Source organism: Mustela nivalis (genome assembly GCF_964662115.1).
Source record: "Mustela nivalis genome assembly, chromosome: 6".
NCBI lineage: Eukaryota > Metazoa > Chordata > Mammalia > Carnivora > Mustelidae > Mustela > Mustela nivalis.
The window spans coordinates 127,427,560-127,439,307 of NC_139025.1; the positions used below are offsets into that span (position 1 = coordinate 127,427,560).

The window sequence follows — 11,748 nt, forward strand, 5'->3', positions numbered from 1 at the left end:
GGGACTCTGGTGTCAGTGAAACCACAGCACCAGGATGATGAGTTGGAGCTATAGACACCTGAACAACAGGCCCCTTACATAGATATTGCAGCAATCCCCCTCCAGGACAGGGCCTCAAATAATGTATTATTTGTGAGATACGATCACCCAAGGACCAGTGTGCTCAGGCTCTAACTCAGACTCCAAGATGCAGCTTCAGTTTCTTTATGGGGTCTACATTGTCATAATTTGGCATTTTGTAATCCTTGGGAGTCAGAGATCTTGTTACAGTATATCTGGCTTCAGATCCATCCCGGGTGACTACGCTACCCCCATAAATTTGGTAGACATAAAGTCTGTGCATCACAGAAACATTGCACTGGTTGGCTCAAGAATTTGGAAGGTTCATTTACTCCAACTTAGATGTTTTCCTGGGTTAAGGAAAACCAATTATGTGTTTATTCTGTGGAAGCTTAAGGGCTTATAAAACTAGGGGAAAACAGACTTCTGATTTAAGATGGTGGATTTTACACATGGATTTTTCTTTTTTCTTCCAAATCCCAATAAAGAGATACAAAATGCAATAATCTCCCAAAACAGGAAGGGGGGGTTAAAGAAGGGGTTATAGGTACACAAGACATTAAAATGGATACAGGGAGATAGAGAGCAGAGGGCACAGATAACCAATAGGACAGAGCCAAGTATGAGTGCACAGCGACATGGTGGTAGGCTCATACGGTGGCTAACGCTCCCAACAGAATATGGAGAGGCTGTATGATCACAGCTGAAAGTGAAAAAAGAAATCAAAGAGGATGTTTAATGAAAAGTTTGTTAACAAAACAGTTGTGTCAATCAGTCCCTTCCCCAGGCCCCTCCCCATTTCACAGGGAGACACTGATAATCAGATGTTTATCCCTAGGCAAACTGACAAACCAAGCAGAAGGCTCTTCCTAAAGACATTTGGCCAAGGAGATCCATGGTGCTTAACATAGGTATTGATGCTTCCTATTCTAATATCCAGAGATGGTCCCAAGAGCACCAAAATGCTATTTGTGAACCCTGAAGCAAAGTCTACTGATTTGCAAGGCCCTCTCCACATAGGTTGCCTCTACTCAGGCCTTTCCTTAACTCAAGAGTATGGCCTGTTAACAGACACATGAAAAAATTCTCCACATCCCTTGGTATCAGGGAACTACAAATCAAAATCACAATGAGATACTACCTTATATCAGTCAAAATGGCTAAAATTAACAAGACAGGAAACAACAAATGTTGGCAAGGATGTGTAGAAAGGGGAGCCCTCTGACACTGTGGTGAGAATGAGAATGCAAGCTGGTGCAGCCACTCTGGAAAACAGTATGGAGATTCCTCAAGACGTGAAAAATAGAGCTACCCTATGACGCAACAATTGCATTACTAATTATTTATCCAAAAGACACAAATGTAATGACCCCAAGGGGCACCTGCACCCCAATGTTCATAGCAGTAATGTCCACAGTAGCCAAAGTGTGGAAAGGGCTGGGATGCCCATCGACAGATGAATGGATGAAGAAGACATGGTATATCTTATGGTATATATGGTGTATATTATATACATACGGTGGAATATTAGTCATCTGAAAGGATGAATATTTACCATTTACATCAACGTGGTTGGAACTGGAGGGTATTATACTGAGGGAAATAAGTCAATTAGAGAAAGACAATTATCATGGTTTCACTTATATGTGGAATATAAGAAACAGGGCAGAGGACCATAGGAGAAGGGAGGGAAAACAGAATGTCCTTCATCCTAAAATATGAACAGAAGACCAAGGATAACTAGGCCCATGGGAAAGCTGGCCATTTGAAAGAAAAAGACCAAGAAGACTGAAAGGAATATCTGGCTCCCTAGAAAAAAATGACAACCCAGGAACCAGAGACACCTTGACAAATCTAGTTAGTATCCTCAGAGAAATTTAGAGGTGATTTTTCCCTCCACATAATCAGACACTGGGGGGCAGTGGGATAGTGGTAAATGTTAATAGACCAGAGAAATGTGGAACCTACAATAGCTCTGGGAAAATCCAGAAACTGAAGAGGGTTCAGGAGTTGTAAGCATTAAGTTAACTCTCAATGAAGGGATTGAGAGAGGTTCAAATGAGCAAGAATGGTTGAAAATCTAAACAAGAAGTAGACAGACTTCCCAGGATCCCCTCCCTCACCCTGTTACCATCATCAAATTACCAGCACCCTCCCTTCTCAGCAGGTCAGAGCCTACTACTATGAGAAGCTAAATCATGGAAACTCTAGACTCAGGAACACCAGCCACCAAGAAGGTAAAGTTCCAAAACTAAAAAGGAGAGGTTAGGACAGAGTCTACATACCAAAGGCTGAGACTTCTCAGTTCCCTTACTTGCCTCTGCTCCAAAAACACTGGTAACCTAGATACAAAAAATGCAGGAGAGCTCTTCATCTCAGTGGCCTGGGGTGACCTCTGAAAATGGTTCGCTATTTGCTTGACCCAGAAAACCCTACAAAATCATGCAAATAAAGAGGTTCAAATGTTTGTGTTCACTTTAAGAACACATGTGAAACTGCCCAGGCATAAAGGGTATGCATATCTGAAAAGCCACCAAGTATCTGAAAGACGTCACTTTGCAGAAACAGTGTGTGCCATTCCATCACTACAATGGTGGAGATGGTAGGTGTGTCCAAGCCAAACAGTGGGGCTGGACACAGGGTCGGTGACCCAAAAAGAGTGCTGAATTTTTACTGCACATGCTTAAAAATGCATAGAGTAATGCTGAACTTAAGGATTTAGATGTCGATTCTTTGGTCATTGAGCACATTCAGGTGAAGAAAGCCCCCAAGATGCGGTGTAGAATTTACAGGGCTCACGGTCAGATTAACCCATACATGAGCTCCCCCTGCCATACTGAGATGATCCTTACTGAAAAAGAGCAGATTGTTCCTATACCAGAAGAGGAGGTTGTACAGAAGAAAAAGATATCCCAGAAGAAACTGAAGAAATGAAAACTTATGGCCTGGGAGTAAATTCTGCACAGAATAAATGTAAATAAAAATGTTTTAAAAATTTAGGAGAATGAATATTTTTCCCCCTTGGGGGACTCAGAGCAGGAAAAGAGATAAGATCTCCAGATATTGACAACTGGGGCTTCCCCAATAAAATAGCTCAACCAGATCACCCACTGTGAATCCCAGTATTTGGCAAGCCCAGTAGGTCAGATTCTTAGGGCCTCCCTCACATGTGCAAAATATTATTGCAAGCAAGCAAGGAAAGCCTATAGCAGGAAAGAAGACAAGCAGAAACAGAAAGAAAAATGAAACCTGAAAAAGAAAAAAATGCAACAAGCAGAAGAAAAGTTAAAAAAAGAACTGAAATCTCAGAAATAAATTTATCCATCAAGCAAGATTACTGTATGTCTGTTTAGGCTGATGATTGTGTAATAGGAACATGATTTGTCCACCCTCTTGAAGCAATTGAAAATATGAAAAAAAAAATATGAAACTGACCTTCAGACATTAAACATCAGACAACATTGAGAATGATAACTGAGAGAGGGGCAACAAAAGAAGTGAGCCTTCAGGTCGGCCCAGAGTACTGCCTGGAGAGAGTTTGCACAGGGAGGAGGAACTCAGGTTGGGCCTGGTGGCCTCTCTGAGTTGGGGAGACTGGGCTGCAAGCTTGGCAAGGTCAAAGCAGCTTGAGTTCACTGGGCAGATATTGAAGAAGAGAGAACTGCAAGAGGTAGAGAGCTTGGAGATCTTTAAAGACCTCCAGAGATCTTCACGTGAGTACTGATAAGTGGATGCATGTGAGGAAATTACATGAGGCTAGAAAAGAACTACCCCAAAAGGACAGAAAAAGTAACTATGAAACTTACTCAGGGCTGGGAATAGTTCATACCGTCACCAGCCAGAGTAGAAAATCTTATGATTTATGGGAAATTGGGTAGAGTACTCAAAAAGGTATTGGCCTTAGTAGTGGAGCAAAGTTTGCTGTGGTGGGGCCTAGCAAAATATATTTTAAAACCTCAAAAATATCAAACTGTTCCCAAGTAACTTAACTGCACAGAAGAACAAAGTTTAAGAATATTTATATAAGTAGGACAACATTCATTACCTAATAAGATAAAATTCACAATGTCTGGAATCATCTAAAAACTTATCAAACATGCAAGAAAATATAACCCATAATGAAGAGAAAAATCAACATACACAAACCCAGAAATGACCATGATGATAAAAGTAGACGACAGTTATTGTAGACATATTCCATTATGTTCACGGAGGTAGAGGAAAGATGTAACATGCTATGTAGTGATATCAGAGACATTAAATAAAAGTCAAAATTCAAAAGATGAGAAATGCCGCATATTAGACACTGAAAAAGAAGAAGAGCTTGAAAACATAACAAAAAATGATCCAAATGAATAAATAAATAAAACCCTGAATGTAGCATCAGTGAACCATGGAACAATTATTATATATATAATCCTTACTTGAGAAGGTGTTGAGAGCAGGGTGAAGTGGGAGTAAGAGACAGAAAAAATATTTTAAGAAATAATGGCCCTAATTTCTCAAAGTTGATGAAAATTATAAATCCAGGGGTGCCTGGGTGGCTCAATCATTAAATGTCTGCCTTTGGCTCAGGCCATGATCCCAGGGTCCTGAGATCGAGTCTTACATCTGGCTCCCTGCTCTGCAGGAAGCCCACTTCTCCCTCTCCCACTTCCTCTGTTTGTGTTCCCTCTCTCACTGTGTCTCTGTCAAATAAATAAATAAAATCTTAAAAAAAAAAAGAAAATTTTAAGTACACAGGTCTAAGGAAGTCACTAAATCCCAGAAACATAAAGAAAATCACACAAAGTCACATCATAATCAAATTGCTTAAAATCAGAAATAAAGAGAAAATCTTAAGAGCATCCAGAAAAAAAAAAAAAACATTGCATTTTGATGAAAGTGTTAGCAGCCTCTTTTTGGAAACAAAGCAAGTCAGAGGACAGTAGAGCAACATATTTAAGTACTGAAAGAAAAAAAAAACTGTCAAACTAGAATCCTATACTTAATGAAAATATACTTCAAAGACAAAAGCAAAGTGAGGACTTTTTGGATATCTTAAAGCAGAAATAATTTATCACCAACAGACACACTATAAGAGTTTTAAGTCATAGATAGAGAAAGAGCATGGTCCTAATTGTGAAACTAAACTTGCATAAAGAAATAAAGAGCATCGGGGTACCTAGATGGCTCAGTGGGTTAAGCCTCTGCCTTTGGCTCAGGTTATGATCCCAGGGTCCTGGGATTGAGCCCACATTGGGCTCTCTGCTCGGCAGGGAGCCTGCTTCCCCCCTCTCCCTCTGCCTGCCTCTCTGCCTACTTGTGATCTCTGTCTGTCAAATAAATAAAATCTTAAAAAAGAGAAGAAAGAAAGAGCATCATAAATGATACATATGTGAATAAATTTGACTTATTTTTGGTTTTAAAAATATTATTTAATTTTTAAATATGGAAATGGCAACTATAGTTGATAAAGTTTATAATATATATATCAGGTAGGAGAACAATGGCACAAAGTTCAGGAGAGGGAGAATGGAATTATACTATTATAAATTTATTATGCTATCCATAAAAGGGCATAATATGACTTTAAGTTAAACAATGGTACATTAAAGATGTATACAATAAACCCTTAAGCAATCACTAAAATAAGAAAACAAAGATTTATAGCTAATAAGCCAAGAAAGGAGATAAAATTAAATATTAAAAATACTCAGTCCACAGGCTCTCTGCTCAGCAGAGAGTCTGCTTCCCCCTCTCTCTCTGTCTGCCTCTCTGACTGCTTGTGATCTCTATCAAATGAATAAACAAAATCTTTAAAAAAATACTCAATCCAAAAGAGGAGGAAAATAAGAACAAAGGAAAGATGAAACAAATAGAAAACAAATAACAAGATGATATATCGAAACCCTGTTTGGGTTTTGATATGTTTTATCAATAATCATACTAAATGTAAATGGCATAAACACCCCCAATCAAAAGGCAGAGACAGTCAAAATGGATTTAAAAAACCACAAAGAAATCATATTCTTCCTATAAGAAACCCATTAAAGTACAGACAGGAATGAGTTAAAAATAAAAGTTGGAAGAAGGCATAAAAGGTGAAAAACAGACAAAAGGCATATTATTCTAATGCCAATCCAAAGAAATCAGGAGTGGCTATCAGATAAATTAAATTTCAGAGCAAAAAATATTATCAGAGATAAAGAGGATAATTTCATAATAATAAAGGAGGCAAGTTATGAAGAGTATATAAAACAAACATAAACATTAAAATCAGAAATAAAGAGAAAATCTTAATGAGAAAAATCTTAAAGAGAAATCTTAATGCATATCACAACAGAGCTTCAAAATATATAAAACAAGAGTGGATAGAACTGTAAGAAGTACTGGTCAAATCCAAAGTATAGTTAGATATTTCAGCATCTTACTCTCCATAATTTGTAGAATGGGAAATCAGCAAAGATATAAAAGACTTGCACAAGACATTTAGCCAGCATGATCTAATTGCACCTAACGAAAGAATACACATTATTTTGCATTGCAAAAGTTTGCTAATATAGGCTATATTCTTGGTAATAAAAAAATCTCTAGGTTTAAGTCAAACAAAGTATGTTCTCTGACTACATTGGAATTAAATAAAAAGTCAGTAATGCAAAGATGGCTGGAATATACCCAGATATTGGGAATTAAATAATGCCTTTAAAAATAACCCATATCAAAGAAGAAATCCAAAGAGAACTGAATCAAAATGAAAATGCAACCCATCAACGTTTATGAGATACAATGAAAGCAATATGTATAGGGAAATTTTTAGTACCAATTGCTTGCATTAGAGAAAAAGTCTCAAATAAATTATTTCTGTTTATACCATAAGAAGTAAGAGAAAGAAGAACAAATTGAACTCAAAGCAGAAGAAAAGAAACAATAAAGGTAAGAGTTTAATTAAATCAAAATAGAGAATAGAAAAACAAAAAAAATCAACAAAAGCAAAAGTTTTGTTTTGTTTGTTTGTTTGGTTGGTTGGTTTTTATAGAGTCAGTGAAACAGAGAATCTCTTGCCAAGGGTATCAGGAGAAAAAATGGGGAGAAGAATTCCCAATATTAAGAATGAGAGAGGTGACATCACTATAGACTTTACAGATATTAAAAGAAAATTAAGAAACATTATTAACAACTTTATGTTAATCAATTCAAAAATTTAAATGAAGGAGACAAATCCTTTGCAAAACATAAGCTATCAAAATCCTGTCAAAGAGAAATAAATCACTGTAATAAGCAGTAAAATTCTGATACATGCTACAATGTGGATGAACTTTGAGTATTTTATGCTAAATGAGTAAGCCAAATATAAAAGGGCAAATATTGTATAATTCCACTTGCATGAGGTACCTGGAATAGGCAAATTCATAGAGAAGAATAGAGATTACCAGGGACTGGCAGGAGCAGGGGGATGGGGGAAGGTTGATTTACTGCTTAATAGGTATAGAGTTTCTGTTTGGCATGATAAAAAAGACAGATGCATAGATAGACATAGATTGTGATGATGGTTAGAGAACATTGTGAATGTGCTTAATACCATTTAATTATACTCTTAAATGTTTAAAATGGTAAAGTGTACGTTATGAATATTTTATCACAATACAAAATTTTAAAAGAAATAATCTGACTCTGAAACAGATCATCTGACTCATAAATACATAATCTGAATATGAATAGACCTATTAAAAAAATTTCATTTGTAAGTAGAAACTTTCCCAAAAAGATGACTGCAGGCCCAGATGGCTTCACTGGTATATTCTGCCACGCATTTAAGGAAGAAATAATACCAGTTCTACACAAACTCTCCCAGAAAATTGAAGAGGAGTAAACATTTTCCAATTTTTTTATGAGACCAGCACCACCCTGATACCAAAACCAGGAAAGATGTTACAAGAAAATAAAAATACAGACAAATATCCTTTTTTTAAAAAGATTTTATTTATTTATTTGACAGAGAAAGAGAGAGAGAGATCACAAGTAGCCAGAGAGGCAGGCAGAGAGAGACGGGGAAGCAGGCTCCCTGCCAAGTAGAGAGCCCGATACGGGGCTCGATCCCGGGACCCCAAAACCATGACCTGAGCTGAAGGCAGAGGTTTTAACCTACTGAGCCACCCAGGTGCCCCTGGACAAATATCCTTTATGAAAACTGATGCAAAAATACTTAACAACACTGAAAAGATAAAGTTTTAATTAAAAAAAAAAACTTAACAAAATTCAGCTAACTCAGTCTAACAAAAAATTTGAAGTACTGCATCATTGCCAAATAGTGTTTATCCCAGGAATGCAATGTTTAACATTTGAAAATCAATCAGTGTAATTCATCACGTTAGCAAACTAAAAAGAGAAATCACATGACCATCTCAATTTATGCAAAAAAAAAAAAAAAAAGGATGTAACAGAATCCAACATCCATTCCTCATAAAAACTCTCAATAAACTAGAAATAGAAGAGAATTTCCTCAATCTCATAAAGGGCATCTATGAAAAATCTATAGCTAACTTCAAACTTAATGGTGAAATCTCAATAATTAAATCTCGGTGCTTAAAACAACAAACCTATTAGCATCCAAATTCAAAACATTGACAACATCAAATTCTGGCAAAGATGTGAGGTAATAAGAACTCTCATTCACTCCTGGTGAAAATGCAAAATAGTACAGCCACTTTGGAAGACATTTTGGGAGTATCTTACAAAATTAAACATGTACTTATCATATAATCTAGCAATTGCACTCCTTGGTATTTATTTACTCAAATGAGTTGAAAAATTATGTCCACACAGAACTTGTACATGGATCTATAACAGCTTTATTCATAATTCAAGACATGGGAGCAACCAATGGGTCCTGAAGTAAAATCCCAAAAGATTGTTTTGTAGATATTGATGAGCTATTTCTAAGATTTATGTAGAAATGAAGATTACCCAAAATACCCAAAAACATCTTTGAAGAGAAGAACAAAGGGCTGAAAAAGACATAGAGGAAACTTAAATACATATTACTAAGTGAAAGAAGCCAATCTGAAGAAGGTACTTACCATATGATTCCAAATATACAACATTCTGGGGAAAAAAAAAAAAAACAATGGGGACAGTAAAAAGGCAGTAACAAATGTGCCATTATGGTGCAGGGTGTTGATTGTGGACAAGGCTATATATGTGTTGGCATAGGAGGTATAGGTGAACTGTGTACTTTCTACTCATTTTTCCTGTAAACCTAACATTGCCCTGAAACTAAAGTCGATTGAAAAAAAAAGGAAAGCAGGCACAGTATTGTTTCAGTATGTTGTGTTTTGTTAGAAGACTTTGACTCATCCTCATAAAGTTGCTTTGCTTTGCTGTACTTTTTTTTTAGAGAGAGAGAGAGAATGTACAAGTGGGGGAAGGGAACAGAGGAAAGGGAGAGAATCTTTTTTTTTTTTTTTTTTTTTTTAAGGGAGAGAATCTTAAGCAGGCTTCACACCCAACCTGGAGGTAGATGTGTGGCTCTATCTCACGACCCTGAGATCATGATCTGAGCTGAAATCAAGTCAGATGCTTAACCAACTGAGCCACTCAGGCTCCCCACAAAGTTTCTTTGATGATTATTACTTTGTGCTTCTAATAAAATAATCTTTTAAATTAAAAAAAAAACAAACCCAGATGCTTTCCCTCTAAGGCTAGGAGCAATTCAGTATGTCTGCCTTTACTACTTCTAGTCGACCCTGCCCTGGAAGTTCTAGCTCATTTAATAAGGCAAGAAAAAGATAAAAGGTATCCAGATTGGGAGTTGAGGTGAGGGGGTACTGTCTTCCTTTGTGGACGTAATCATCTGCATGAGTCTACACAAGTCTACAAAAAATATTCATGAGTCTACAAAAAAGCTACTAGAACCAAGAAGTAATTATACAAAATTGTAGGATATAAGATCAACATACAAAAAAATTAAATGTGTTTTCATATACTAGCAATGAATAATTAGAAATAGAAAATCCAAAAACAATACCATTTAAAACAGCATCAAGAATATAAACTATTTAGTAATAAGTTTGAGAAAAGCTGGGCAAAACCTTTATACTGAAGACAAGAAAATAATGCTGAGAGAAATTAAGGAAGATTGAAACAAGGGGAGAGATATGCCTTGTCCTTGGATCAGAAGATTCAATATTAGTAAGATGAAAATCTCTCCAAAATTTATACATAGATTTAACACAATCACAACATAAATCTCAGAAGATTGTTTTGTGTATATTGATGAGGTATTTCTAAAATGTATATAGAAATGAAGAGGACCCAGAAGAACCAAAACATCTTTGAACAGAAGAACACTACCTGATTTTAAGACTCATGACACATCTACAGTGATCAAGTAGTGTAGTGTTGGTATAAAGACAGATCAATAGAGAAGAGTCCAGAGTCCAGATATAGACTCACACATACAGGGGCAATTGATTTTTGAAAAGATTGCCAAGATAATTCAAGGGGAAAAGTATATCTTTTCTTTTTTTTTTTCCAAGATTTTATTCATTCATTTGACAGACAGAGATCACAAGTAGGCAGAGAAGCAGGCAGAGAGAGAGAGAGAGACGAAGAAACAGGCTCCCCGCTGAGCAGAGAGCCGGATGCAGGGCTCGATTCTAAGACCCTGGGATCATGACCTGAGCCGAAAGCAGAAGCTTTAACCCACTGAGCCACCCAGGTGCCCCAAAAGGATATCTTTTCAACAAGTGTCATTGGACAATTAAATATACATATGCAAAAAAGAAAAGAAAAGAACCTTGATCATTGGCTCACATTTGATCATAGACCTAATGTAAAAACCTAAAACTACAAAGCTAGATAAAGAAAACATAGGAAAAAATTTTTGTGAAATTGAGTCATGTAAAGATTTCTCAGATAAGGTATCAAAAGCACAATCCATGTAAGAAAAAACTGACCAGTTTTATTGCATTAAAGCTGGAAACTTCTTCTTTCTCTTTGAAAGATGTTAAGGGAACAAACAGATAAACCACAGACTTGGAGAAAATATTTGGAAGTCCGTATCTGATAAAGACTTGTATCCAGAACACATAAAGCAGTCTCAAAATGTGATAATAAACAAACAATATTATTTAAATGGGTCAAAAAATTTAAGAAGACATTTCACCAGAAAAAAGGAAATATATATATATATATGTGTATGTATGTATAGATATGAAATACATATATATAAATAGATATATGTATAAAGGAAATACATATATATATGATAGAAAATAAGCAAATAGAAAAGATGTTCAGTAGCGAAAGGTATGTTAAAATCCCTATTAGATACCAATATACACCTTTTAGAATAGTTAAAATTAGAAAGTCTGATGATTCAAAATGTTGGTGAGGAAGGAGTAACTAGAATTTTTTTTTTCATTTTATTTTATTGTATTTCTTTTCAGTGTTCCAGAATTCATTGTTTACACACCACACCCAGTGCCCCAGGCTCACCTAATCCCCCGCTCCCCTCCCCTTCAAAACCCTCAGTTTGTTTCTCTGAGTCCGCAGTCTCTCATGCTTCGTCTCCCCCTCTGATTTCCCCCAACTCCCTTCACCTCTCCATCTCCCCATGTCCTCCGTGTTATTCCTTATGCTCCACAAGTAAGTGAAACCCTATGATAATTGACTCTCCCTGCTTGACTTTTTCACTCAGCATAATCT

The 11,748-nt window shown here is 36.4% G+C and overlaps 1 pseudogene across 1 annotated transcript; it reads left to right on the forward strand.

Annotated features, from left to right (window-relative positions):
- The first annotated feature begins 2,461 nt into the window (after nt 1-2,461).
- Nucleotides 2,462-3,015, forward strand: LOC309867553 (large ribosomal subunit protein uL22 pseudogene; annotated as a pseudogene). Its single transcript has one exon. The product of its transcript is annotated as a large ribosomal subunit protein uL22 pseudogene (transcript).
- The last annotated feature ends 8,733 nt before the right edge of the window (nt 3,016-11,748 follow it).